Source organism: Poecile atricapillus, chromosome 6 (assembly GCF_030490865.1).
Source record: "Poecile atricapillus isolate bPoeAtr1 chromosome 6, bPoeAtr1.hap1, whole genome shotgun sequence".
NCBI classification, from domain to species: Eukaryota; Metazoa; Chordata; class Aves; order Passeriformes; family Paridae; genus Poecile; species Poecile atricapillus.
In genome coordinates this window covers 10,826,375-10,849,104 of record NC_081254.1, presented here as the reverse complement: position 1 = coordinate 10,849,104, position 22,730 = coordinate 10,826,375, and the positions used below count along the sequence as shown (strand labels likewise).

Here is a 22,730-nt window from a genome sequence, read left to right as displayed (position 1 = left end):
ACGAGGTTTGGGAGGGAAGGGGTGGCACAAAAAAGATGTGCAAACATGTAAAAAACCCTTGAAGGGAGAGTTCAGCATCATTAGATGATTAAGGAGGGAGAACCTCAAGCTCACATAGGATCCTGTACATTTGGGCGGAAGGGGCACAGTTGGTCCTGCTGAGGGGTGTTTAAATAAATTTGAGAGAGGGTTGGCTGATAGCAGTGGGAAGTGAAGCATCAGTGCAGAATCAGTGATTAAAGGGAGAATGAGAAACAGAGATCACATAACAGTCTGAACATTCTCTCTACAGGTTGTTGGAGGGGCATCCCTGTCAGGGAAAGGGCAGGCAGATGCTGCAGGGGACACTGGTATGCGATCTCTGATGTGTGACAGATCTGGTCTGTGATGCAGTGTGTGGCTTCCTGTTTCTTTGTTGTGATTCCCCTGTTATCTTGTTTCATCCCTCCCTCCGTATTTTCCAATAATTCCTCTGTCCTGCAGTGTTCACCTTGAGCATTTGGCAGCTCATGGTTCACTTGTCCCTGTCCCTAGAAGATCCCTTGCTCTTGTGCCTGTTTGTAAATTGTGCACACCTGTCACAGGGCAGCACAGCAGAGACTGGCCCAGAAGGTCGGTGTTAAACAGTGTCTCTGAAAAAACCATAGGAGGGTGAGGTAGCTGCACTTTTTTCCTCTTTCTGTTTGGCCTCAGACGCTTGCTGTCTAATTACTGAGCACCTTCTGCACCGAACCGTACAACTGTCCTTTTTAGTGAGCTTGTAATTCAGGCGCTGAATCATACTGACCTTCCTTTTTATCCTCTTTCTGATGTATATATAAACTTGCTACCTGTGCCTGAGACAGCAAAAATTATTCTATAATCTGGACTTCAAAGATGGTGAGAAAATTCAATTCTCAGTGATTTTCTTTCTCTGCAAAAGTAAAGCTCATCTACAGCTCCACTTTGTTCTGCTGCATCACAATAGTACTGCATAGGAACTGAGGGCCAAACCTGTTTAATAGTCTGATTTAAAACAGAGCTGAACTTTAAATTTTGCTATTTATGCAAAGATACGAGAAAATGTATAATGCAGGGAAGTGGTCCAGCAGAGCAGCACCTGTCAGCATTTAGCTTGCAGGTGTAGGTGCCAGTTTCCTTTGTCACACGCCGTGTGGTGTGAGATCCATGAGCACTGAAGGTGCTAAACCCAGGAGCACCAGATCAAATGCTTGGTTTCAGAACACCACTTTCAGTCTAAACACATGACATCTCGTCATTGTGGGTGCTACATAGAAGTTGTTTTCCCCTATGTGTTAAACCTTGGGAGGGTTTCTTACTGATTGCCCTTTTCTGGCTCTTTGCTGGCCACTGATGAGCTTCGTGGGTGATTGGAAAGCTCTGTGCATTTGGAAGTCTTTTCCACCCTCTTAGAAACACAAATGTGTCTATGTATGTATTACAAAAACTCCCACTATTGTCAGCCTCACACTTAGAGATTTTTAGTTGAAGAGAAACAGGTTAGAACAAAGACTTGGAAGTTTTCTGGTCAGTTGTAGAACATAATGTATTTATTCCCTCTATTTCAGAAGATCTCACAATATATCTTTAGGGTGAGGGAAGAATCCTCTAAAACTAGAAGACTGCTTCTATTAACAGATATTTTGAAATGCACTGTTGTATCTTTGGAAAAATATTAACAAATGTGTAGAAAATAGCTGTGAGTGCAAAATACTCCCCTGATTCATTAATTTATGATTATTGTTTTCCTTCTAACAGTGGTTTCCCCCATCATTTGTATTTCCCTCTCCAGTCCCACTATTAGCCTGCCATTAAATTGATTGTACTTTTCTTTCATGAGCTCTGACAAAAAAACCCCAAAAACTATCTCAACGAAGTATTCAGCAGTGCAGATCTGGGCACTTCATTATTTTGTCTGTAGCAGCTGATCAGAAGGTATTGTTTGCTTTTTTTTTTTTTTTAATGAAAAATGAAGAATTTTGAAGGTTTAAAAGTGCATGTACTCAAACATGAGGTACATAACAATATTGTACTAATGGCATCTGCTGTGGGTTGGACCCTTCAGGAGAAAAAATGAGAGAAAGTCACTTGCAATTCCACATCAGATGATGCTCTCTCTCCTTTTGACAGCATCCATCCTTCCTCCTGTAGGCATCTGCTGCTCTCACGTGCAGTTTTCACTCGTGGGGGACAGGCCCAGCAGTCTGTTCTGCCCTGGGAGATACACAGTGCTGTGTGTTTCTGCTTCTGGTGGCAGGATCTGCCTGTGCTTAATGCTCCCAAAGAAAACCTTGGTTTTCCTTGGCTGTCTTGAGCATCCCTACACGGGATCTTTCTTAAAATAAAGACATCTAAAGATGGTGCTCAGGAGTGATCATTCTCCCTTCCTGATTTTAATGGAATCTCATTCGTCTCCTGGAGACCTGAGAGCTTTCTGTGACACATTTTCAGACCTTTTGGGATAAATGTGTGCCTCAGTCCACACTGGCAGCAGTGCTGTTTGTCATGGACTGGAGGCTGTCCGTCATGGGATGCAAAGAAAAGGTTTGTTGGTGTCAGCTGTAAACTGTGAGGTTTGCAAGGGTGCTTTTTGTAGCTTACAATGACAATTTGAGAATCTCTCTGGGGCAGGGATTCAGAAAATCCCCCACTGTCATTAAGGACATCTTTTCCATCTTCTGATTTCTGGACATAAAGCCAGGAGCCAAGATGTTACCAACTTTTTTTGGTGCATTTTTGGGCTGCTGGGGGCTTCAAAGGGTTGGCATGTCTGGCAGGGGGAGCTGCAGCCTGCACAGGGACACAGGCTGGGTTGGGGAGTTGCTCCAGTAGCCACTGCCTGTGCTGGGGTTTGCAGGCTGGAAAAAGGTGCTTGCAAGGAAACTGAGCTGCATCTGTAGAAAACAACATCTAGGTCTTCATGGCCTTTTTTGGCTTTTGTGCTTCTCATTTCCTTTGTTCTTGTACCTCCTTTGACAGCTTTTTATGGCAGAATTGAAGAGTTTTCTGTCTCAGGTTCTGCCATTTCCCTGTGCATTATATTGACCCAATAAAAACACCTGGAGGCAGCTGTTTGGTAGCCAGGTGCTGTAGCAATACCCAAAGAGCAGAGGGAACAGGAGGTCCTGGCTCACATGAGGACACGACAGAGGCTGTGCTAGAGCACACCAGAGGCTTGCAAGGATGAGCTGCTCACCAGTTGCTGGCAGCAAATGGAAGGAATTACCTAATAGCAGGTGAGGTGCTGGGCTCCCAACACATCCACACAAGTCTGGGGTTGTGTGAAGATACTTGTGAGAATGGACAGTCTGTAGTAATCATTCCTGGGGGTGTCACCAGTTCCCTCCCTGGGTCTGATGGGGTGTAGCAAAAGGAATGAAGTGTTTTAACATTATAATGAAAACTGAGTGATGCTGGATGTGACCTGCTCTCCCTACAGTAATTTTGTTGTCAGAGATATATCGAAACTTATCCATATGAAACATTTTGTAAAATATAATGGGAGTAAGTAGAATGCCTTGAAGGCATAAAATGTTTTTTTTATTTCCAAGGTTTAGGCTATGAATCACTCCCTTGATTTGCATCCCAACAATCTGATTTATACCCATTTGTTGTTTACCTCTGTTTATGTATAATCTGTTGTCTGATCCTGGTTATCTTCTTTTAGGGCTAAGAGAGGATAATAAAGTTGGGATGCAAAACAACAAAAATGCTTAATTCTTCAAAGTCACCATTTTTCATGCGTTGCAATGGATATAATATAGTAAAAAAATGCAATAAATTATGGCAGCCAAAATGTTTGTATTTCTTCACTTTTCATGTAACCATAAAAATCATAACATTCTTATTTTAATTGATAGCCTCCATTAAAATAGAGATTTTCCCCATGAGTCAGTACTGGACTCTTTAGAAAGGAACCACTAATAATAATCATTAAGTGATCAATTAATAATATTCACACTCCAAGACTTTTAAAATCAGTTATTCCTTACACTTTTGGGTGGTGTGTGGCTAGATATATTAAGTTCATTTAATTATTATTAAATGCTATTAACTGGAGCAGAATAAGTTAAAAAAAAAGTTTGATTTTCTAGTAATTATTTTAGCTTATAAAAAATGAAATTTTAAAACACTCTGTGTAAAGAGATATAAAAAATTACATATTCAACAAAACATATCCTTTAGTCCCAACTAGAGTTTTCAAACTGGATTTTAAGCAAGTTTTTTCGGTTTGTTTCATGAAGTCAAAGCTGGTACAAGGTGCTGAGGGCCTTGGAAAATTTGCTTGGCAAATTCAATGTCCCAAATTTGACTTCTAAAAGTACAGTCAAATTAATATAATTCTTATAATCCAATACATTTTCCATGTATTCTCACAATTTTGTTGGAAATTCTTAGTCCTGAGAATTGTATACCTGGTTGTGTACATACAAAATATTTTCTGAGTGCCATCTTTCTAAGAATTTCTCCTGGGTTTTTTTTGTTTGGTTTTTTTTTTTGTTTTTTTTTTTTTTTTTGTTTTGTTTTTGTTGTTTTTTTCTGAACAAATAGATGAAGCAAATCTTAGGCAGAACTTTGAAAAAAATATTCTAATGGCCTGCATGCAATTCATGGCACAGGAATGTCTGACTTCTTGCACAATATTACTGTCAGGGTGTGGGGTTTTTAATGTTACTGTGTTTTCAGGGATTTTTTTTAAGATAAAAAAGTTGAGAAAGGCTTGTGACAGGATGTAGAGAGGAGCCAAACCATGTAAGCAGTAATTAATAGGATTACAGGACATAAGAGGAACCCACAGACCTGTTCAGGGTCCTGACTGGGTCTTTGAGAGCCCTTTTTCTTTATGGTCACTTTGGTTTTTGCAGCAGGAGCCTTTTCCTTACTTGTAAAATCAGAGCAGTAGGTACAGCTCTGAGAGACTTGACAAAGGTGAGCTGATGTGCCTCCCTCTGCTCCCTGTGGCTGAGTCCCTTTCGGATGGAGAGGGATCCTTCCTCAAGGGTAGGTTCAGCAGAAAGGCTGAGTGATAAACTGCCCATCATCTGGAATTCTCTTCCCTCTCTGGGAGGAGGCTGTGCTTTGCCATTGTGGAAGAATGCTGAGAAAAAGGTAAAAAGGGAAGGAGGACAGGAAAAAGTGAGAGGAGACATTTTGTATTAGTGTTATCATTTGAACTGTAAAATTACTGAATGTATTGAGGGTTCTTTCATTTACAGTGCCTTTACAAATACTAAATTCACTTTAAATGGTGTGAGAATTCCCTCACTGAGCCTTTATATGCTGAGTTTCTGCCCAGAGCAGATTTTTATGATTGTTATAAGTCCTTAATAAAAAACCTTCTGCAAGAAATGTCAGATATTTAACTAGAACATCATGAATAAAGTTGAGGAGGAAAGTGTGTTGAATAGAAAGGCAATGGTATGAAGTTTGGGTTGTGGGGAGTAATTCTCCCAATACTCCTATAGTAATAAAACAATTAAAAATCAATGCCTCATAAAAAAAGGGAGTGATGTGTGTGATGCTGGACAGCTGTGCTTGTGCTACTGATATTCTGCTCAGTACCCACATTGTTCATAGGCTTTAGCAACAGCCCTGTCCTGTTTAGGATTCAGTTCATGTTCCTCTGCCACGTTCTGCAGCCATCACATCACCTACAGAGGCAGGAGCCTCGAGTAGCACCAGGATGGAGCAGCCCAGTGACTGAGGTAACATCTGTTTGCTGAAATAATGAAAAGAAGATGCTCACAGCCCCCTCCCCCCCACAGTACTGGCAGGTCTCTGTCCCCTTCTACAGGAAATTGTCATTGCAAATCAAGAAGAGATTCAAGTGTGGGGAGTTGGTGTGCTCTTGCACTTTTTGAACAAAGGATAAGTGAACATGCTCCTTATGTTCCAGAAGAGTAACAAACAATAATTTTCTATGCAGGGATGGCATAAAAGATGTTTCAGATTCACTCACATAGTCGACCATTGCTAACTCTTTTTCATTATTAACCCAAAATGACTACTTTTGCAATTAATGCTGTGTCTGATTTGCTAATTTATTACACTTTATTGATTTTCTTTTGATTGGAGCAAGACTGATTGCTGCCTTGGAAAACAAAGTTGTCCTTGAATGACACTATTTAAGTATTACATTCCCCTAAACATTCATTAAGCCTCATGCTTTAATTAAACCTAAGTATAGCCAGTAAGTGTTGGAGGTGCTAAAATTGGGGCAGCAGCAACTGGACATACCTAAGGACCTTCTCACTAGAAAATGTCTAAATTGCTGTGGAAGAAAATAAAAGCACTCAGGGAGGGTTTTGAGTTTTGGGTGGGTTTTTGGTTGTGGTTTTGTTTCGTTGTTTGGGGGTTTTTTTGTTTTATTTTGTTTTGTTTCTTTTTCTTTTTTGAGCTAGACATCAGCTATAATAAAATATGGCTTTTTTACTTGTCTTTCTTCATTATATGGTTCAGGAAACACTTTTTAGCACTTAAAGGGAAAATCTGTTTTATATATGTATACATGGCTTTTGATTGTCCTTTTAATGACTCCATGAAAGCTAATGAGGGTTTGGGCAAAGAAGTAATCCAGTCTGGTAGGCTCTTGTTCTAGATCCATAAGGTCTAGGCTCTGTTTCTCTTACTTACCTGTTACATGATGTTGGAAACACAATCTTTTCTTCTTGCATTTCCTCTCCAGCCCATTTTGCTGCAGCCTTAGGGCTTTTGTTTAGTGGGAACCTAGCTAAGTTTGTTTAAGCTTGTTTGTCATTGTTTTCTTCCTTGCTGCTTTACAGGCCACTGTATTTGTTTTGCATGATACCTGTGTTAACTTCTCTAATAGTTTTGGCATGTCCCACATACCTCTGTCAGTCACTGCAGTGCCACTTCTCACTCATCAGTAAGATCCACTTCCCTTGGCTCTGCCACACTGCTGTCAACCAGCATTCCACTTATGTGCAGAAAGAGCTAAAAATACCCTTTTTTTTTTTTTTTTTTTTTTGTGTAGAACTTTTTAATCTGTAGATTTAGAGTCATTTAACAGTTCCCATCTCTGTCTCTCAGTGTCATTACAGCAGTGCAGAGAACACAGGCTAACTTCCCAGGGTCACGCAGCCAAATTAACAGCAGAATAAAATGCTGGAAGCAATCACATGGCTTGGCCTGCTTATGAAAATGTTTGTGTACAGGCAGGTACCTTAATGTTTGGCACAGCTCACATTCCCTAGCATGAAGAAGACTATGTAATAAGGATGCATTTCCTTCTGTCTTTCTTATATCATCATATATAAACATAGCAAAGCATTTAACATAGCAAAGTATTTTGCTAATATTTTCTGCATGACACATCTGTGCCTACTTAAAAATTTATCCATTCTGCAGCAAAATAGCTGCTGTTGAATCAGCAGTTTCCTAATACGATGTAATAATAAAGAATGTAAGAGATTTTGGCAAAAGAATTTGCTTAGTGTATGCTGTTTTATGATTAGAGGTGGCACTTGGGCTTTCAGGTGAAGTGCTTGAAGAATTTAGATAATAAAATGCTGTGTTTTGTGCACTTTTGCCTCCTAAAAAGTGACATGTACTTGTTAGAAACAAATAGAGAACTTAAACATCTACAAATTTGCTTTGGTCTAGTGAACACTGGAAAAATAGGGAGATTTTGTCTGTTGCCTTTTGTTACTTACCATTGCTCACTCAGGTGAGCAGACTCAAACACTGCACTTTCGGCATTTAATTTACCAACAGTGCTATCTGTAGAAAGTGTAACAATATCCATTATGAGACAGTCATAATCGGAATTTGATAAAGTTTATTAATGCCTTATCAGGACTTTGGAAGGCTCAGCACACATGTACTCTTCCTGTGCTTTATCTCACTTAATGAAATTTGAAAGCAGCCTAAGCTAAGGTGTTCTCTGCGGCTCATTAGCTCCTCAGAATTTTGTCAGGGAGACATTGACATGTCAGATAAATCAACAACATGTAATGTGAAAAACCCATGAGATTTACTTTTAATTGTATGACTGCAGTGAGGGATGGGTGCAGAATCAGTGTCATGGCTGCAGAGGGAATCCGTGTTTCTTGCCCTGGGTGATGCAATTTCTGTGGGTAAGCTAAGGGACTGTATTTTTTCCCATGAATTCAAGCTGTGAAAAACAAAATGCCATGTATTATTTTGTAGGAATAATTGAGACTGTATGATACCTAAAGCACTGTTTAAATCTGGTTCTTAAAAGACCTCAGCAGACAAACCTAGTGTAACTGAAAAGTGTTATGGTGGTAACAGGTAAAATCTGACAGAATTTATGACAATTTCTATTGGTAGAAGAATTCCAGTACATATAGGAAAGATCAGAGTGAAACTTGACTTAAAGTATTTTAATGAAATAGAATACAAAAAGCATCTCTTCCTTTTTAGGTGGATAGTCTAACTTATATGAGAGAGTGTGGGCAAGGGAACCTAATAACTTTTAACCAACCATTAAAGTTGGAACATTTCATTACAGTGGCATCTTCTCACGGAAAATATTTTTAGTGAGGACTGACAAGTTTAATGGTTGTGTAATCCAACACAATAGAATGTTAAAATTTTCCTATATGAGTTAATACTTTCTACGGTAAATAAAACTTAATTTTTATTTAAAGGATTGCACAATTTCATGGCTTTAAAATGTTTTTAACGATCTTTTCAAAATATTCTGTCAATCATAGAATGTTGTCAGTTGAAACATTGTTGAAGAAAAATCTACATTACTTCTCCAGAAGTAGAGGAATCTGAACTAAGGAAACAAAACTGTATTGTTTGGATTGAATTTCATTAATCAGAACTCAAGTCTTATGTACACGCTTTGAACAGTCCCTTCTAGTTAGCTAACATTTAGAGAAGGTTTCTAGGATATTGGACAGGCTTGACCGAACAAGAGTAAATCAAATTGACTTAATTATTGGAATTTTCTTGGGATGGATTGGCTTCCAGTTGTCAACCTCAATCTGTATTTCTTTGTGATAGCTGGAGTAGCTGCCTCTCTCTTTGAGCTCTTGATGAGTTCTCACCAGATTGGACATGCAACTCCAGCAGTGTCAGAGGGAAGATCCAACTTCTGATCTGCCCCCAAATTCCCCAAAGCTGTGTCCACTCCTTCACACTTGTGTGAATGATGTAGCTGATGTCAGCTGGACTGCACAGTTAGGGATGTGCTCCCTCTCACTGATGGCTTTCAACATGGCTTGCTCATTGCTCTATAATCTTATGGGGATTGCTGGGTTTGGGTATTTAGGGGATTCTCTTTTTTTTTTTGCTCTCCCATTACTGTTAAATTAATGATAAATCATTCTGACAATAATGGAAGAAAATGCATCTCTTCTTCCCTTCTCTATTCTCCTTTCAACTGAATTAAACCAAAATTTTACATGCTTTGCTGACTGAATGGATTTTCTACACACTTGTAAACAAAATTTTACCTATAAACAATGTAAGTAATGAAGCAAAAAGATATACAGCATAAATTCTGTCTGGGGACTCCAGTGCTATAATAAGCTTTAAGACAGGTTTTTTTCTGATGAAAATTACTTTCCAAGAGTTAGCCTAATTCTTTGATTAACTCTGGGAGGTTCATTAAAATTGAAGGTTTTATCTGGGTTTGGGGGGTTTCCTTTAACATGGTTACTAAATGCTTTTGCCTTTAATTGTAGCCCTTGCATATTACTGCTTTTAAACATTTGTGTGTATACTTATGTCTTATAAAAAAGAAGAAAAGATCATTTAACTTGTTAATAATGCAAATTCAGGTGCTCATCATGTGCATTTCACACCACTCAGAGAATGTTAAAAAGGCTGGTGTCCTGTGGAGATATTTCTGAAAAAAAAGGCAGGGAGGAAAGACTCTGTGATATTGACAGCTTTGAGTGCTTTCCTCTGCCTTCTCCCACACTGAGCTCAAGTGCTTTCCTAGATGTGCTCTGCTGTTGTGCCTTCTTCCACCCCTGCGCTGTCTTGAAAGGCACTGAGGCAGTGCTTGAAGGTAGTGTTCTGTTCACAAATAACAGCTGTCCCAACCTTCCTTCTTATGGCTCTGATTGGGCAAATAAATAATATTTAACATACTGGTCATATAAATGCTTGGTGCGCAAAACTAAGCTATAACAAACTGATGGTTAACGGGACTGTCTGTATAGATCACCAGTGGTTATTAGATAAGTAAATATTTTATATGTGAGATGATTTTACACTAATTTAGAAGATACCTCTTTTCCTTGCTAGACTGGGCTTGTAGAATTATTTGTATTCACTTACATAAACTGCAGACTGTTGAATTTGAAATGCAATTTAGTTTTTTGCCCTGAGACTTTCTGCAGCTTTTTGTTTAGTAGATAGAAGGAAAAGTAGTAGGAAAAGCCTTTGAAGACTGAAAGATAGGGGGCTGTAAAATAAAGAGTTAAGACTATTAGGCTGAAAAGTAAATTATGGTGGTCCTGCCAGGAATAGTAGAAAAAACTGTAATGACTGTCAAAGAGACAATAAAGAAACCTCCAGTCTTTCCTATCTAATTTTCATAATGTTTTTAAGTTTTGGGTGTTTGAAGATTCAGAGGGTTGGTTTTAGGTGGTTAAAGACTTTGCATGACAACCATCTTTAATTAATGTGGGTTAGACAATTTCTTAATTGCAATTTACTCTGTAACAATGGAAATGTTGGAAAATTAGCAGGACAAAGAATGGTGTTTAGAAAGGTAATGAAAACGTTCACTAGGAGTCTTAATTAAGCACCAGACTGTGTGCACTGCCCTTTAGGAGCAAGTCTTTTCAACTTCATTCTTCAAAAGAGGTAATTGCATCTTTCTCAGGGCTGCTGCAATACTGTAGCATAGGGCCAGAATCATTAATCACAATAATGCAGCATAAGTGATTCCAGGCTTGTGTTTTTATGATTTGTGCTCAGTTCCCTGAATATGAACCTTCCACTTCACTTGTTCCTGTGTGTTTGTTCAGTAACATATTTGCACGTTAATTTAGATTTTGTAACTTCCGTGTGCCCAGGTCTGTGTGTACCAGGAATACTGAGCTGTTCTCCAGAGCTCTCTCCATATCAACATGTTTATCTGCACCCAGGAAATTATTTAGCAGTTGAAGCCATTTTGCATGTTTCTGCTCCAGTAGAAAATGTTCCTGTGTATCCCACTAAGTGAAGCTGATGCTGAGAATAAATAGCTGCAGTCAATCACTTGTTCTGAAGTTGAAAGATTTGGCTTCGAAATCTCAGTTAATGTTATATCATCTGAAGAGTGGCTGGTCAGACACCCAGAGCATTACTCATAGCTCTAAAATTCAGTCCAAATTTTGGAACATTTGTGGCTAATTTGTTTTCAGACAAATATTTGTACTATTTTTCCAGAAACAGAAAATGAAGTTCTAAACACCAAAGAGAAGCTTGTAGACTTTTTTCACAGTAACTTGTTTCTGATTATCCATATCTAAACATATATTAAAAATGTTAATTAAACAGCTTGTTGAATCTAAGAACATGAGCAAATGCAATTTGAGTGTTGTACAGATTCCCTCCCTGCAATGTGTTTATGAAAGTCTGAAATGAACTTTTTTACTGTTATGGCTTCCTCTAATGTCATCTTTTCTTCATTCACATCTGCTGCTCAACTTTCAATATTGATTAAATGGCAACACTGTCTTTGCTGTAATCAAATTATTTAGCAAGTCCTGCTAAAATGCATGAAAAATAATTAAAATAAAAACCTGGACCAATAAATGCATGAAAAATAATTAAAATAAAAACCTTTTTAATAAAAAATAAAAAATGAATAATCAAATAGCTAATGGAATAGTTTTGTGTGAACACTATTTATCTATGCATAAGTATGGAACAGAATTGCAAAATTCAGTCTTGTATTTTGTATGCATTTATAAATAAGTGTGAATAAGAATATTCTATGCAACTCCTCAGAGAAATGCTGATGTATTATTTCTTTGTATCATTTTTAGCCTTATGATAGCCATTGAATCTAATCAGATAGCAATCTCTGGTTCAGGAACATTGTCCCTCTTTTACACAGCAAACTGAAGCAGAAGTTAAATCATTTTTTTCAGATGTTTTATATGAATTTGCTTGCACTGGTGGAATTAAGTAAATTCATTACTGTCGTTAGATGTAGAAAATGGATTTCTATGTTCAAGGCGAAATAGAGCAGCATTTTTCTCTTTATATAATTGAACTTTATCATGCTGGTGAATTGCTCTTTAATAATGCAATCTTTTTTATTCCCCCTCCCAGCCAGCTTTGTTCCTTTGCCTCATTTTGTTGCATATATGAAGGTGTTTTCTGCCAGCATCTTGATGTAATGTTTAAATGTAAGCACATGCAGATCCGTGTTCAGGTCAGAGAACTATTCCCACAGGAGAACAGCAAGCAAGGGAGAAATTTAACTGTGTGGCAGAAAACACTTTATGGCAGAGATATATTAGGTTGTGCAAGAGTCATCTTAGGGAAATATTATAACCCAATTCACCTGAGACTTTTATAACTGGAATTGATGAAACACTAGAAAATGGTCTGTAAAGTGAAACTTGTGCAGTGCAGAGCACTAGCTGAAATGGGAAAATAGAGCTTTTCAATCTTGAAATTCAATGATTTGGGAGTAGTGAGATGAATCGCATCTGTGGTGTGTATACTTCTGATTTCACGTGTTATCAACACTATCTGAAAATTGACCCATTTAGACACTGCACATCTGACTTGCTTTTCCTGTTCTCCCTCGATAGCTGGCTTGAAAGAAATAGTTTGGATCATGGTAGCCGACTCCATTTTCAACATGTGATGATGCATTTAAGAAAGTATCTGTGAAACTGTCCTGGTATTGATAGACTGCTGGGGTTTGTTCTGGCATTTTTTGTTGTTGGTTTTTAATTTTCACAGTACCATTAAGCTGCCTGTTGCAGTTCTCTTTTTTGAACTCTACTTTTATGTCCAAGTATGAAAATCAGTTCATTTTTGATAGCTGGAATGACTCAATCTTAATGAACAACAGCTTTTTTTGTAGTATTTGCCTTACAATTCCAAGTTACACCACTAGCTTGTTGATGCTCCCTAGCAATCTTTTTGACCAGCAGAATTTTCTATATTTGTTTCATCTGCAGGAAAAAATAAGAACCTAGTTATTGACTAATTTTTTTTTTCTTAATGAGTTTTAAAAATTACTTATATTATTTCTGTGGTGCTAGGTGTTGGCTTTTTGTTTAGTTGAGTTTTTTCAAAAAAAGAAGAAATTTGGATTGCTCAGAAACTCCCAGTTTCAGCTCTCCAGAGCCACTGCAGCAGTGATCAAAAGTCATTGCTATCGGCAGGAATTTGACAGGCTTGTTGCTAAATTTGCACAAAAATTTTAGGAAGTTATTGTAAAAGTTGTGAAGTTTCCTTAATCTAAGGTTTGTGATATGAATCCTGTTAAGGCATTTGAGGCAAACTGGATGTGTAATATAAACATAATTTGGTTTAAAAGCCTTTAAAATGAGTGCCCTGAAAGGTGCTCTGGTAAGTTGTGCTTTAGTCTTTAATGAAAACCCAATTTTTAGCATTTTCATGCGGGTGCTATTTTAGTACAAAAGCCATGGAATTTTGCCTTAAGTTAAAAATTACTAAAAACAGTCTCATTTGCCTATTTGCTCTACTTATATTTTCTTTTGATCCCTGTAGACTTTTCTTGTGCAGAACTTTCATTTGCTGCACTTATCTGATTGAGATACGGGGTCAAGTTCTGATACTACAAATCTAGAAATAGTACTAAAGCCCAAGATAATTTTATTCTGCTGATACTTGGATAACTTAGTAAACTTGCAACCTGAAAGTGCTTGTTAATTACAAATCAGTGGGATTTCAACTTGTAGAGGTGCTGGTTGAATTGAACTGAATGGATGGTGGATAAATTTCCAATGTGTTACTCTGAGACATACAACTTCATCTTGGAAAAGTAGATGTTTTCAGAATCGGACATACTTTATTTTTTGGATTAGAAATCAAATCAGAGCTGAAGTCTGGATTTGCATTCCTGCATGGCAATGGAAATTTCCCATGATGCTGGGAAATTTTCTGCTTAAGATCGTGGAAATTGCGTGTGAATACAGACTGGTTGTGCAGTGAAGCAGGATTGAATCTAATATTTGGGAATGCTTTTCAAAACCTGGAGAGGTTTTGAAGAAAGTTCACTTTGGCATGTTAGCATGTCTTTGCTAAAACTTCCCAAGAAGATGTAATGAGGAATAGTCTGTTAGGTCAAGGTGGTTTTCTCTCTCCCAAACATGCTTTGGAAAATTTTCACTTTTTATTCACTAACAGAATTTAAATGAGGACTTGAAATTCACTGTAAAAGATCAGTAATTTGTACAAATAAAAATTCCGAAGAAAACCCAGAGGTTCAGTCAAAAGTTTCCAGAGAATTTCAGTGCTGATAATTTTCAATGCTGGAAAGACAAAACGCTGCTTTGGTAACTGAATTGTTATTTGTTATATTTGGTAATTGAATTATTTTTTCTTTCCTGAAACTACAGTATCTGTGCTTCATATGAGTGGCTGGGAGCTCTTGCTACCACTGTACCAACTTTTGTCTGCTCAAATCTTGCCTTAACAAGTTTTGTCTGAGGTGATGCTGGGCTCACAGCAGCAAAATCCTGAATTGTATTGTACAGCACTTATTTTGTTTGATTTTTGGGTGCCTGTCACAGGAAAACATTCTCCCAAACCAATAGGTTGTAGATACTGTTTCTCAAATGTAACTGCATAATACCATGAATTACCTCATCAATTAGTGACTAATTATAACATGTAATTTGGTGCATGCATTCAGGTAGAGAAGAGTATGTCTAAAAATATTATTTCCTTTCCTGAATGCTGCACTGAACTAATTGTGCCTTGTGAGCCTCGTGTTTAATGGGAAATGATTCGTGAAAGGGCTGTACTCCTGTTGCCAGATTAGTGGTTTCCATGGAGGGGGTGTGCACACATGCAAGTAGTGACAATTTGTAATTTCATATTGATCTTCTCACCATCAGGGACTCTAAATCCTACAGTTACAATGCAAAATTGATGGCTTTGAACATCAGGCTGTCAGATACAAATGTTTCAAATACTGCACTCGCCTCAATCACACGCAGAACATTTGTCCAGAAGATTTTGAAATGGCAAGATTTTTCTTCTGTTAAAATGCTTATACAGTTCCACAGAAGTTAAAACTACCAAATTAGTGAAACAAAGAGATACCTTTTAGATTCCTTTTTAGTTTATTGTCACTATTTGTCTTAAAGTACATTGATGAATAATGTAGTTGACATGAAACTTGTGGAAGTTGAAATCTTTCAGACTTATTTATTCAGTTACATAATGCCCTGTCAGATGTAAACTGAAAAAATCAAAATAACTTTTGAGAATGAGAATCTTGTTGATAAAAACTAGAATATTTGTAGATTTGGACAGCAGAACTAATACTGCACTGGCAGCACTCTGCATCTGTTCCCAGCTTCTGAAAGCAGCAGTTTAAAATCTGCCATCTGTAATCACCAACTGCGTAAAAAGAGGACAGTGACTGCTATCAGCTATTAACATGGATCAAGACATTTAAAAGATCTTGTAAGCCAAGCTGGGTGACATTTCCTCAAGTAATACTTTATTTATTGGGAATGTGCTGTAGGTACCAACTGCATCCTGCTCTGTGTCCTGTCTCTCCTACCTCATAAATTCAGTAACATGTAATATTTTCTTTGTTTTCAATGACCTGAGACTCTGCTGAAATAATTAATGCTTGTTTTCGAGTTCTTTTTATGTTTCTGGTCACCTTCTCCTGCTTTTCTTGCTGGTCTGTTTATTTCCTGATGGAGAGAATTCTGCTCAGGACATTTCTGCCACCTATGCTTGTTTAACCTTTTTGATTGTTGAGTAGCAATTCTGCCTTTAGACAGATCTCCTGCTGGTGGTGTTAAATTGCTGTAGTTCCTATATGGTTGGGAAACAGGCCAAAACTATTTTTCTATAATAACAAATAAGGCTAATAATGTGAAAACTGTGTAGTGCTTAACTGGAAGTTTCTCTAGAGGCTTAAATTTCCATCCTCTGTGATCACAGAACGTGCTCTGAGCTTTTTGGTGACAGATTTGTGAACATCAGTTTTATCAGACATCAGACCACAGTAGCTAAAGGTATGTTTAGGTCTCCAAGTCACCTTCGTGATTGCAGCACTAAGTTTTTAATTTTTGCATAATAAACAAATGTGAAAAATCTGCAGCTTCCCACTGGGGTGTACAATAGCTTTCTCCAATAAACTGTTTTAATTTCCTGCATTTTAATGAAAGTACATTCTGTGATGGAAATTTTAAAATTTAGCAGACTGTTAAATGGTTGGTGCAGTTGCAGTAGTGGTGGGAAAATGCCATTTTGGCTTAACAGAGGCAGGATACCTTTTGAATTCCACTGCCATGTATAAAACTATCTTCAAAAATGTGCAAGTCTTTTGGAAAGTGATGCCTGGGCTGTGTCAAATATACTTGGATCTTATGGCCAGTGGTTTGTTGTTATTTTTTTTCTTTTCATAATTTTAATTGCTGCAAGAATTCGTAACAGCTTAGAGAAGAGATAAGCTGAAAGCTGAAGAAGTACATGACAGGGAGGGTAAAGTAGAAGGAATTTATTGGGAAAGACTTTAGAGAGCAATATTTACATAGTTTCTATTATAAATCTACAAAAATGTCTCACATGCGGGAAAATTTGACTCACACCTGAAGATTTATATCACAGAAGTTGTAGGGTTTAAAAATAAATGCATAAAAAGTGTTTATGTTTGAAGGCAATATCTACTGATATTTGGCTGATGCATGATAGCGTGGGGATAGATGGGAAGTACCTTTTCCCATAGATTAATTCTAATTATAGAGAACTCAATTGTGTACCTAAATGGATTGCCTTGATTGAATTTTAAAGTGCAGCACAGTAATGCCTGCAGCATGGCAGCCAGTAATAGATGCAGTATATATATGTAAATAAAGTTGGATTTATACACCAAGAGATAAACAAAGAGAAAGAGTTATGCTGTAAAGAAATAAAGGAAATTATAAAAATAATTTTGGAAGTAACTCCAGAGTAATATATGAAGCTTTTACATGACTGGGAGTCTGGAAAAGCAGTTTTGATAGTAAATTTCCTGGACTTTTCATTGGGAGCCTGAGCAGCATAATGCAGTGCTGTGATTGCCTGTCTCTTCATTTTGTAACCCTTCGTTTGGTTTAGGGTTTCTTTGGGGAGGTGAGGATTATTAATAACAGAAAAGTCCTAGAGAAAATCAACATTGTTGTAAATATCTAGTGAAGGGTGGCTTTCAGTGACTGCTGAGGGAACATGCATCAGACGAGAAAGTATGTATTAAAATTCTGGCATGTTCTACCTGACTATTTTTAACACACTGCAGAAAATGTGGCTGATTCCCCTACCTGCTCACACTTTTCTCTTTGAGCACTGGCTGTCATAGCCCTGTCGCATGCACCACATTTTTAATGGGTTGCCTCCTTTTCACTCCATGCCTCCTCTTATTATTCCATTATGGAGATTTTAAACATACGTAATTGATCTCAAAATAGAATTACCCAGTCCTATTAACTTGCTGACTAAGAGAGGTGTGTAAGGCTCCTTATTTTCATGTTGTAATTTTGAATCTGATCCCATATTGATAAATTTTTTAGTTTGGATCGTTTGAGGATGATTAGCTGATCGTTTTAGGTCTGGTTTTGTGTTGTTTTTTTGTTTGGTTGTTTTTTTGTTTTCTTTTGTGTTTTTTTTCCATATGAGACTACTTCTGACTTAGAACCCTTTCTGGTGAAAAATACAAGCACAGAAATAAAGAATTTGGACTTGTCTTTGCCTTTTCATTTTGAACAAAATACTTCAATTATTTTAGACTCATTTATGCAAAAGGCATTTGGAAAAGTAACAACCATAATTATAAAGAAAACTTATGTGGATTCTGTTTATTATGGATTGTGGAAAATAGAAATTTTTTGCTTGTGTTATGAGTAATAAGTTCAAATGCCATTGGTTAGCTGCTTGTATTTAGACAAAAACATCTTTGATAGCTTCATTCATCATCATATGTGGAATTAAAATAATATCCGTGCTTTTTCAATTCCATCTCAATATTTATAAAGCTCAAAGCAGTTATTTATTTTTTTTTCCAGGCTGACTTTTGAAATAAATGGTAGCACGAGCACTGTTTCTCCTTAGGTAGAGTTGGCTCTTTTGGCTTTACTAATTAACTGCTATTGATTAGTGCAGCATACTGCAAATATATAATGTGTCAAAATCTGAGCAAGTCTCATTTATCTAGACAAATGTTGCTATTTTGTTAATTTTCATCCAGATTCAATTTCACTTGAGAAACGTTATCATTTGCTTTAGTTTTGATAGGCTGTATCTGCAGAAGTTTCAAAGCATGTGATACCAACTCATTAATGGCAACAGAATGAACTTCTTTCTGGCTTTAACAAGATTAGTTCAGGTGCAGAATACACTGAAACTACAGAAAAATATCTTGCTATACCAAGATATTGAACTGGGTTGTGACCTGATTGTGTTCTGAGACTGTGGCAGTGCTGCTGTGGCTGGAAGGGAGCAGCACTGCAGCAGGGAGGCTGATTCCAGGACAGGGAGCCTTTCCTTGCCCGGGGGCTGTGGGCAGGGAAGGCCGGTGGCTCCACACCAGCCTGCAGCAGGCAGAGTAGCCCCTCATGGTTTATTAATGTATGAGCCACTTAGAGCTACTCTTAGAACTGGAGTCTTAAAATTAGATTTTATCTTTAAATTACCAGTAATACCATAATAATAGTAACAAAATCTCTGCAGTTTTTCTTTTGTCCTCTATTTCTCTCCATTATTCACCAGTAGAGAGCTAAAAGCTTTGCTCACTAAAAAGAGCACTTGGTAACTTCTTTGTATGGGATGAATTTTTTACAGTCAAAAAGAATTTACGGTAGCAGTGTTCAGAGCTGATTATTGACCACTGCTCTTCACTGGGCAAGGCAGGATCCATAGAAGAGAACCTGGATAATGCTTGTGATGTTATGAAATACTTTTTAAATGAGCATAATCTATAAAAGAGTACAGAGCATGAGAATTATTGTGTGTGTCAGCGATTCTTAGAAGTTATTTGAAGGAAAAAATTATACAGCCACCAGCTCAAGTAAGCAGGGACCCCTATTAGTTTAATGTGTATCAGCAACTCAGAAATACTTAGTTATTCTAGAAGATCTCACTTGAAGTCAACCATATTCTGGCGGGTAATGCTTCTTGAAACAGAGGAAGGTATTTTGTGCTTTTATTTCCTTTTAATTCAAATTTAATTAGACAAATGAAGATTGAAGTAAGCATGCAATGGAATTAGTATGGTTATGTTTAAGTGAAATCACTGTTCTGATTTCAGATCTATGTTAGGCTGCACGTGACAAAACTGCAAGCTAAGAACCAGTTATATTGAAGTCGAAGAAGAGGGGGAATCCTGTCAGTAGTGGGATCTCTGAGACAGGAAGTCCCGATGGGGAGTGTGATGGCCTTCACTGGGGAAAGGAATATCTTTCCTTTCATGGCCTCACGTGCTTCCAGGTCAGCGAAGCTGTGATTGCAGTACTTGTGTTCAGGGGACAGTGACCTGAACAAAGGAGAAAACCCAAATGAAAGCAATCATTTGAGATGTGTCACCATCCCCTCACACAGCTGTAACACTTTTTGTAGATGCAATTCCCACCTGCACACTGATTCCTTTGGAAGGATCCTCTTTATCTAGGCACTCTCCAGGAAAATGCTGTGGGCAGTGGACTTATCAGCAGTCCTCTGTGGACCCACTTTCTCCAGACATGGTGGAGCTGAAGGCTGAGGATGAAGTCGACTGCAGCACTTCAAGACCCCTTGAGCAGTCTCATGGGGTTTCTGGATGAAACGATCATAGCCTCCCATATCTTTGTCTATTCCTAAAGATTTAAGGCTAAGAAGCAGTCTATAAAATGACAAATTCTCATGATATTCTGGAGATTCTTAGGATAACAGTGACTCTTATTTTTCCTACAATTGCATATTTCTAGCAGTCAACCTGCTGATTGGAGAGACATGCCTATCATCACATATTTATGTCAGAAGCCTAAAGAGAAATATCCTTGGAAAAAGTTATAAATGAAAAACAATTATGAAATCCTTGTTTTCCAGGGATGCAAAACCAGGGAGTTAATCTTTCAGTATGAGTGGCAGGCAGATTAAAAATATTCATATCTTGAATTCAAGTACTCATCAGAAAGATATTTCTTTTTAGTTGCTCAGTTAGTTCTTGTTGTAAATGATTCAGAACAAGTGATATATTCCAACAAATGCTTTAGTTATGTCTGTGTTTCCCCCTTGTGCAGTATGTGTTATTGTTAATTGAATATTGCCTCAACATCTTGATTGATTCTCCTTACTCTTTAAACCCATTTTAACAAATCTTTGATAACATTTTGAATTTTCTGGAAATAGCTAAGTTCAACACAACTCCATTATGTAGCAGGGGAGGAAAAAATCTGTCTAATTATTGCATGGTAGAAAAAAGGGAAATGTTGTCTGGGACTATAGGAAGACACAGATCTAGGGTGCATTTCTCTTATAGCAGGTAGAAACTCCTGAGACTACTTGGTTTTTGTGGAGGAAAGAAATCCACATGCTTAAGTTCATTTGCTGTATACAATTCCCTTATTGGAACTTTTTGTTGGGCAGCTCCTACTAGGGATTATCGAGTAAGGTTCAGCTTTTAGGGGAGAGCCTGATTTATCCCTTTTCTTTTAGAAATCCTATAGTTTGATGGCAATGTTAACTTTGCATTGTGCGTGTTGTTTTCTGGTACATCTTTATTCTTAGCTCTGGGAGAATGAATGAATAAATAAAAATCCACTGTTCCTCTGCTGCTCTGCTGCCATTTTAATCCCTATTTGTCTCACTCTAAGATGCCAGAGAGGAAATTTAATGTTGAGTATTGGTTCAATAAATGTCAGGAAGGGTAGGCAGTTTATATCCTCTTTTGCAATAAACATTTAGTTGCCCTGACAAAGACAGCATTGGAATATCAGGAGGGGAAACTGGTCTAGTGGCCTCTGCTGCTTTCAGCAGCTGAAAATGTGGAGTGGTACTGGTGACCAAGCAAACAAACTGGAGTCTCCAGAAGTGCTGGATATGCTGGGATTCTGGAGCTTTCCTGGTAAAAATAAATATTTCTTGTTTAAGAAGTTGAACTATGTGAGACTGGGGCTTGGAAAATGTCTGCAGTTTTCTTCTCATCTGTAACTATTTTGTAGACATAAACTTTGCATGGACATGGTCTCTTTGCACATGCTATTTTTTGTATGCTTTATTTGCATTTAAATAAAAGAGAATTTTATCTCTTACTACTCAGTTAACAAATGGCATGAGACTAAACCTGCCTGTATTAAAATGCAAGGTGGTTGTTAGGAAAAGGCAGAAATACACAATTGGAATGTAACATCATGCAAATTATCTAAGCATTGTTGCCATGTCAGGTGAGTTAAGATGACAGGTTAAAGAACTTGCTATGCAATTATTTGTTTTATGCATAGTTAACATGTGTCCTGTGTATTTTACAGTGAGGAAAATAAGGCAAAATGGAAATGAAGGTTTTTTTTCTAAAATGAAATGTTTATCAGTTATAAGCAGTGAAGTTAAATCTCTTGAGTACAAGAAAATGACCATACCTATTGTATTAATCCTTTCCTTCTGCATCCATCAGGAGACTTTGGAGTAACCAAGCCTAGTTTCTAAGGGAGCTTTGCTAGGGTGATGAAGTGGTATCAAAACATCATTGATATTTGGAAAAATGTAAAAATAGGTTTATAAATTTTTTAGAATAAACTATTATATCACATACATAATAAATATAAATATAAAATGCCTGATGTATATTATATCATAGGTCTTTTATATTCATTGTCTGTACACAGTTTCCCATACATGTGTATCCTATACATTTGTTTGTGTTCTTTGCCAATACCTGAGATCTTACTAGTGAGCTTTTCAAATATAAGTAATTAAATATTAGTCTCAGTCTTAAAACCTAAGATTTCTCATCTTCATATATCCCTATGACTGATACTCTTAAGAGACTTTCAGAGCTTTTCTTACCACATTTCTGCTTTTGCTTTAAGCTTATGTTTAAGAACAGGAGAAAAACTCAAATGAAGACTGCAATTTGAATTAAGGATAGAATTAGAAACACACATGTAGAGAGAGACAGACTTTCATGGCTTAGTATGGTGAGTCTTTCATGCTAAAGTTCTTCTGAGCACCTGAATGCCTCCTGCAGAGAGAAAGTTCGAGAGAAAAGGGGAGGAATGATATGACCAGGCATTGACACACAGTCAAGTATGGTCATGGCACTGGCTGGAGATTCCTTCTTGGGCTCTGTTGAGCAGGGTCTGGTAGATTTATGCAGCCAAACTGGTTCCAGGACCTCAGTTTAGCTGGGGTAGAAATGGTGCATCAAAATTGTCCTGAACAGTAGCAAAATTTCAAAGTGAGGAGAAGCGTGAAGGCTGTGGAGTGTGGCTGCCATTGGCCAGAGTCAGGCTGCACTGGGGTCTCTCTCCTGTCTCTGGGGTGCTCTGTATTCAGGGGGTGTTCTTGGATCCTTCCCCAAGCTTGCAGCCACCAGCAGCCACATTCCAGAAGTAACG

General features: G+C 37.6%; 1 protein-coding gene across 8 annotated transcripts in view; it reads left to right on the top strand.

The window, feature by feature from the left end:
• The window catches only part of GRID1 (glutamate ionotropic receptor delta type subunit 1), a 545,782-nt gene that overhangs the window by 370,084 nt on the left and 152,968 nt on the right, over positions 1–22,730 (top strand). The window lies entirely within an intron of this gene.